Raw genomic sequence first — 7855 nt, forward strand, 5'->3', positions numbered from 1 at the left:
ATGTTTCTGTCTGGGTTCAGTGATGACAAGGATTCGTTATGGCTACACAGAGGCTATGACACCTGACAGCTCTGTGCTACTTCCTTTAGGGGCCTGGCCCCATAGCCACGTGGACTTCTGCCCATAGGGGTGGCGAGGAAGCCACACTGTCCCATGAACCTGATCTTTAACAGAACAGCATCTGTCCGTGGCTCTGTGCTTGTGTCAAGCGGGCACACTTTTTGTGGCCAAAGATGGGTGGCGTCACCGGAAGTCTAAGAGAGTGTGGTTCAGAAATCCCCTTGGAAAAGCAGCTCTTGTGCCTAACCTCGCTTGACGTTAGGCTCTGCTACCCTCTAGTGGCCCCAGCGTGGCATGAACCACGAGGTGGGGGGAATGTCTGCTCAATGACTTAGGGGATGGGGGAAGGGAACTGTGGCGGTTGCGCAGATCCAAGTACCTACGTCATCTTAGATTCTGTTGTGTCCCCCCAACCCCCGCTTTTTTTTCCCTTTGTTAATCAGAACTCAAAAAGCATCTAAACCTTTTACATATCCAGAGCACAAAGCCGGAACTAAGGCTCAAGCATCAGGCTCCTTGTTTGCTGGAAACCCTTGGAGCGACCCCAGAAATAACCATACATGTGTGTAAAATTGAAGAAAGGGGATTCCTATGAGCTTAAATGGTTAAGTGGTGGCTAGTGTCCATCTGTAATCCCGCCACTACAGAGGCACAGACAGGGGGATTCACTGTGAGTTTGATGCCAGCCTGGACTACATAGCTATCTCCCCTACTATGACTCTCCCTTTGTCCCATCCCAACAGGCTAAGGGACTTCTGGATGCTGAGAAGTCGAGTTGGAGATACAGTTGGAATGACTTTAATGGGCCATTATATTTCCGTATATAGGAATTACAGGCCACCTTAGGACAGGAATGCTTTCCAGGAATAATATGCCTGCCCACCTGGTAGGGCCACACTGAGCTACAGCAGTTGGGAAGTAGGTGGTGGAAGAGAAACAATGTTTCAAGTATGAAGAGCCAAAAGAGGGTCTGTGAAAAGTTATCCCAGCTATTAGTTATGAAACTGAGAGAGAGAGCTCCGTGGTTTAGAGTACTAATTGCTCTTCCAAAGGACATGGGTTCAATTCCTGGTACTCATATGGTGGGCTAATAACTATCTGTAACTCCAATTCCAAGGGGTCCACTGCCTTCTCCTGATCTCAAGATCTGCATACATGTGGTACGACAGTCCATGCAGACAAAACACCCATCCATAGTGAGACCTAATCTCAAAAAATTTCAAAGAAAAGAGGACTGTAGGAATGGTGTTGACATCAAAGATTTGAATAGAGACCTTCAGCCCTAATCATCATGATAAAATTAATTAAAGCAACTCCCCCCCACACACACACTCACACTCACACAAAAGTTTCTCTGTGTAGTTCTGGCTGTCCTTGAACTCACTCTGTAGACCAGGCTGGCCTCAAACTCAGAGAACAGTCTGTCTCTGCCACCTGGGTGCTAGTATTAAAGGTTGGGGCCACCATAGTCCACTGCAGGCTTTTTTTTTTTTTTTTAAATTCATGTGTATGCACGGGTTGCCTCCTCTAAGGTGGAGTTCAAGAAGTCAGCATTAGATGTGAAGGAGGCAAGGTTTTTATAGCTTAGGGGTCGGAGGTTTCCAAATGAGTGATTTGACAGGCAAACAGACAGGATTACAGAAGCAGAGCAGAGCATAATAAGTTGGTCTTAACAACTTTTGAAACAAAGACATGGTTGCAAGGTGGTCATAATAACCTTTGAAACAAAAATAGGGTTGCAACATGGTCATAACTTTTTGGAACAAAGGCACAGTTGCTGTTTCCTGGAACAAGTAATATAGAACCATTTGAAGTAAAGGTGGGGCATAGCCCAATTCTTGAGAAATAGTTTTAGCCATATATAGGATGGAGGCAGGATGGTTCATCAAGGGCTCAGCAGGCAAGAACACTGCCTGCTCTTGCAGAGGACCCAGGTTTGATTCTCAGTGTCCATATGGTACCTTTAACTTCAGTTTTAGGGAATTCATGGTACCAGGTACACACATGGTGCACATACATGCCAGTAAAACACTCTCACACACAAACATTAAACAAACAAAACTTAAGCTATCAGAAAGGGTTGGGAAACATTCCCTCCTGGAGGAATAGGAGACAGACTTGAAATGTGAACTTCACATGCTGAATCCTGAAATTTGCAAGGTTCTAAAAGGCTCTCTTTCCTTGGCTAGAAGCAGTCAACAATCACCAGGGGAGGAAACTCTGACCAGCTGCCATAAGGAGAGCTCTCAAACCTGTCCAGTTGTCCAATTTTGCAGAGGACTTCAGGGTTCAAGAATTGTCACCAGTGTTTGGATGGGCTTTTCTGGACTGCATCTGCTTTGTAGTCACCCCTGTTCCTGTAAGTAACCCCTCACCCATACACCTGTTAGTAACCCCAGTAAAACTGGGGTTTTCAGTAGTTTATCAAGCTGGACTTTGGTGCAGTCATTACGTTGGTCTGTCATGGGTTCTCTGTCTAGGGTAAGTAGAGCGGTGTGTGTGCTCTTTCCCCTGGAGAGGTCTTACACGGCGGAAATCAACAATGCAATAGATATAATAGCCAGCCGGCTGACTATGTGATGAAATCCACACACACACACACACACACACACACACACACACACACACACACACACACACACCAGTCCTGGCTGACCTTGAACTTGTGGCAATCCTTCTGCCCTATCAGTGTGCTTACACCTAACTCTTTTTCTTTATTTTTATTTCTCATTTCATTTCATTTGGAGGAACAGTTTTACCCTCTCTTTTTCAAAAATTACATGTATTGCCAGGCATGGTGACACATGTCTTTAGTCCCAGCACTCAGGAGGCAGAGGCAGGCAGATTTCTGAGTTCAAGGCCAGCCTGGTCTAGAGAAAGTTCTAGGACAGACAGAAAAACCCTGTCTAGAAAACTTCAAAACAAACAAACATATTACATTTATTTGTGTGTGTACACATGCATGTGTGCCACAGAGCAAGTTTGTAGAAGTCAGAGGACAACTTTTGAGGGTCGGTTCTTACCTTTTAACATCTGTGTTCTGGAGACTGAACTGAGATCATCAGACTTGGTAGCAAGTGCCTTTACCCACTGAGCCATCTTTCCAACAACATTTTTTTCCTTGAAAGATCTTGCTGCTTAGTCCAGGTTGGCCTGGTGACAGTGACCATCCTGCTTCAACCTCCTGAGTGCTGAGATCACACACACTACCATACTTGGGGATTTTTCAGGTATTTCTATAAGTTGTCAAAAGAGACAATGTATTTAAAAAAATAAATTGGGGCTGGAGAGCTGGCTCAGTGGTTAAGAGCACTGACTGCTCTTCCAGAGGTCTTGAGTTCAAATCCCAGCAACCACATGGTGGCTCACAACCATCTGTAATGAGATCTGATGCCCTCTTCTGGTGTGTCTGAAGACAGTGACAGTGTACTCACATGTATACAATAAATAAAATCTTTAAAAAAATAAATTGTGACAATTTTTTTGAATCACACCAAAAGAAGGTGTGTGTGTGAGTGTATGTGTGTGTGTGAGAGAGAGAGAGAGAAAGAGAGAGAGAGAGAGAGAGAGAGAGAGAGGGTCTCATTGTTTAGTCATCTTGAACTCACAGACATCCTCCAGCCTCTGCCTTCTGAGAATTAAAAACACAAACCACCATTCCCTGCAGAGGAAAGAAAGTTTAAATAGAAGTAAATATATGGGTCTTTTGGGTTAATAGTTTACCTGATAGAACAATGGGGACATTTTAATTTCATACTGGTTTGACTAAAATAGTGACATTGGCAAAGACAAAAAGGTCAAATTGGTTAAGGGATATTTTTAGTTTGCTCCCTGGGGAGTGGAGTGGTAGGATGCTAGACTAATATATGGGAGGCCCTGGAGTCCATCCCTAGTACTGTACAAGATCAGTCCTTGAATTTGGAGCCAAGTTTGTTTTGTTTGAAACAGTCCCATGTAAATTAAGGGGGCCTTGATCTCCTGATGCTCTACTTTTAGAATGCTGGTGTTATAGCTGCACACCACCAGGCAGATTTATGTGCTGCTGAGGATGGAACCAAGCACTCCACCAACAGAGCTACACCATCAGCCTTTTCAGCTTTGTTTGTTTTTTGAAACAGGGTTTCTCTGTGTAGCTCTGGCTGTCCTGGAACTCGCTCTGTAGACCAGGCTAGCCTCAAACTCACAGAGATTTGCTTGCCTCTGCCTCCCAAGTGCTGGGATTAAAGGCATGCACCACTGTGCAGGGCTTTATCTTCATTCATTAATAAAGGTTTCTCGGGACTGGAGAGATGGCTCAACGGTTAAGAGCACTGACTGCTGTTCCAGAGGTCCTGAGTTCAATTCCCAGCAACCACATGGTGGCTCACAACTATCTGCAATGGAAACCGATGTCCTCTTCTGGTGTGTCTGAAGACAGCTACAATGTACTCATACACATAAATAAATAATTCTTAAAAAAAAATTAAGAATTCTAAAAAAAATTGAAAGGTTTTTCCAACTTGTAAGATCTTCAGGTACTACAAAACCTAGATCCGCCGGGCAGTGGTGGCTCATGATTTTAATCCCAGCACTTGGGAGGCAGAGGCAGGCAGGTTTCTGAGTTCAAGGCCAGCCTGGTCTATATAGTGAGTTCCAGGACAGCCAGGGCTACACAGAGAAACCATGTCTTGGAAAAAAAAAAAAAAAAAAACCTGGATCCATGCATGTGCACACACACATTCAGGCAGCCTCTCATGTGCACATATTCCAGAACACTGAGACTCAGACTTAACACAGATTTATTATTTGTTACTAAAAACTTATTTGGGGAGAACTATCTTTATTGGTAAGCTAATTTTACTAATGAGCTAATTTTCCTGTTGGTTTCTACATTACCTTTTGACCTTTATTGTCACTCCCAACGAATTTGGAGAGAGTAGCTCTGGGTCACCATTGTCTCTGACAGATGGGGTGATTTTTGTCTTTTCCTATTTAGCCCTTTGAGTATTTTTAAAAATACCATCTGTTATGAAAAATATATTTAACTTTCACCTTTTGTTATATTAGTGTTTCACATGTTAACTTGTTTTATTCTGTAGACATTTATAAGAAAGAGAGAGAAAGAGAGAGAGTTTCCTCTAATCTGTTGCACAAAGTTAAGCAAACAGAACCTGAAGAGAGATCCCTTGTCCCTTTGAAGGCATGAGCCTATCCATGCCAGTGGGGAGGTTTTATTGTGTGGTGGCTCTTTTTAGTTGGTTTGTCCTAGAAGAAGAAATATGAGCTACAAGGGTATACCAGATGGAGAAAAGTAGGTTTCTTGTACCAAAATAGTGCTAGCTTTATGGGAGAAGTCAGCTTAGTATTAAATACCAGATGAGAAAACCAGCTCTGAACAAGACTGGCCACATTTAGTCTCCATCTTGGCACCTGACCCTCTTGTAGGACACAGCACAGTGGATCACCAGCTTGCCTGGAGACCTTGATGAATGCTGACTCATGCAGGGTAAGGTGGTCATTTCAAGATGCCTGGACCTTTTGGCCTGCCTCATAGGGGGCCAGCTTGATTTGACTTATCTTTAGACACATAAACCAAAACTCATCGGAAGTTCTTAGCCCAGAACCCTCTAACTCATTTGTATCCATTGGACTGGATTCTAACTGTTGTGGTGTCAAAAAACAGAAACAACCACCAAAATGTTGCAAGGTAAACTGGGCCAAACTTTCAGTATCCTCTGAAGTAGGAGAAAGAAGCAGCCAAGACTAAAAGCAGGGGAGCTTTTTTACAGTCAAGCCCAAGTCTGAATGCATAGCAAGTGATTATGTGCCACGGACTGGGTTTCTGCGGGGACCCCTTGTTCTGCAGAGTGATGAGAGTTCTGGCCCGGTGGGCAAGGAGTTTGGCAAGTGACAAACAGAAATGACACAAAGAAGTGTGGGATGTGAGTGTATTTGCACAAAATAAGAATCAGGCTTATATAGTATACAGAAACAGGGCAAATGTCAGAGATCACGTAGACAGGTAGCAGTCACATCAAAGTCAGTAAAATCAAACAGCCAGGTGTAAATGATTCCTTCAGAAGAACAATAGTGCTCTTCCCCGCTGGGCTACCTTGGCAGCCCTAAGCAAACACCCAACTATGTAATTCTTCTGGGCTGTCAGAAGTATGCACCAGGGGGTCTCCTTCGTGTTAACCTTTCATGAATAATACATTACTTTATCCCTGGGAATGATTCCTGGGAGCATTTGTGACAGACTCCCAATTTGCCAGGGAAGCCAACCAACTTCCCTCTAGTATGTAAAGTAGTTTGCCACAAACTTACTTTGTTGTCAGTAAACTTTAATGCCTGATCTCTTTCACCTGAGAGACAATCTGTCTGAATAGGTAACATCCTTGTAAAATTCCAAACCAAGAATCAGCTCAGCACCGATTAGGATTAGTTGGAACATTGTGGGGGCCAGGAAACATTGTTCAATCTAGTTTGGCTATAACAAAATATTTCTTAGTGTACCTTTATGCCTGAATAAAGAAAGCACGCAGATCTCTCCACAGACTTTAGCAGAGACCAATCTGGAACACATCAGAGCTGGGAGATATCAGTGACTGAATACTCAGGAGGCAAGCTAGCTCCCTTTGAAGCTGTACGCCTCAGATCTATGGTTTTTTAGACCTGTCATGCAGACACAACTGAAGTAGACGAGTACTGCATGACAATTACAAAAGTGGAATTATTTATTTTATGATCATGAGAAAAGTACATGTTGTGGGATCCTATTGTCTGCAGTCTTCCTCTGGGGTGGCAGATGTTCTATATGCCAGACTGAGGAGGATGAAGCAGAATCTGGGATGAATAGGTTCCCCAGGACTCTGGTCCAGGCTAGAATGCCAGGAGTGTTACAGCTCTTCTTAAAAGAGGAGTGAAGAGGTTCGGGCAGCCTGTGCAGTACAGGTAGCAAGGGGCCTGGCTCTCTCATCAGCTGTACTGGCAATGGCGTGAGCCTCTGCAGGCAGTTAGAGCCTAGCCAGCCAAGAGGGTCCAAGATTCAAGGCCAAATGCTTCGGGAGAGAGAACTCAGTAAACACAGCCATTCTCAGATGATCCTCAGTGAAATAACCTGTGCACATAAATCCATGTGGACACGAAGTATATGAACCTTGGGGAGCCAATGGGATTTAGAGGATGGTTTTTGTTTGTTTGTTTGTCTGTTTTTGGTCTTAAGGCGTCTGTTTTAGAAAGGAGAGAGAGAGAAGATAGAAAAGTAGAGGCCGGCGGGGAGGGAGGAGGAAAGAAGGAGCAAGAGGTGAGAGTAAAGACATGAATAAGAGGTTGAGAGAGCTAGAGGGTGTTTCCTGTTGGCTGAGTTTGAGATGTTGCTGATGCTCTATTTGTTGGGGAGAAGGACACTCTTGGTGGTACCTTATGTGACTGCCTGTGGTCCTCTCAGTGGGGGTGTCATGGTTATATGTTTTAGAGGAGGTATAGAGACAGGTAGGGAGTGGCTCCACTCCTGCTATTCTCAAATCTCTGAGATTCCTGGGGTTTGAGCTCATTTAACCTCAGCAGTTCTGCCCACTTGCTGACACAGCTCACTTGCCTATAGAGGTTTATGGTCAGCCAATCCTTGGAACAAACCATGAAACAATGAAAACAATTTACAATGTAAATCACAAGACTATAGAAGAAGAACAAGTCAAAACACCAAATTGACTTTAGCTTGAGACATAATTAGAAAAAACACCATAGGAAACAATATAGAAATAAACCAACATCTACACCGGGCAGTGGCCTTTAATTCCAGCACTTGGGAAGCAGA

General features: G+C 43.9%; 1 pseudogene; it reads left to right on the forward strand.

Annotated features, from left to right (window-relative positions):
• Positions 1 to 233: 233 nt before the first annotated feature.
• The window catches only part of LOC116091032, a 26726-nt pseudogene continuing 19104 nt past the window's right edge, over positions 234 to 7855 (forward strand).

Source organism: Mastomys coucha, chromosome X (assembly GCF_008632895.1).
Source record: "Mastomys coucha isolate ucsf_1 chromosome X, UCSF_Mcou_1, whole genome shotgun sequence".
Classification (NCBI taxonomy): domain Eukaryota; kingdom Metazoa; phylum Chordata; class Mammalia; order Rodentia; family Muridae; genus Mastomys; species Mastomys coucha.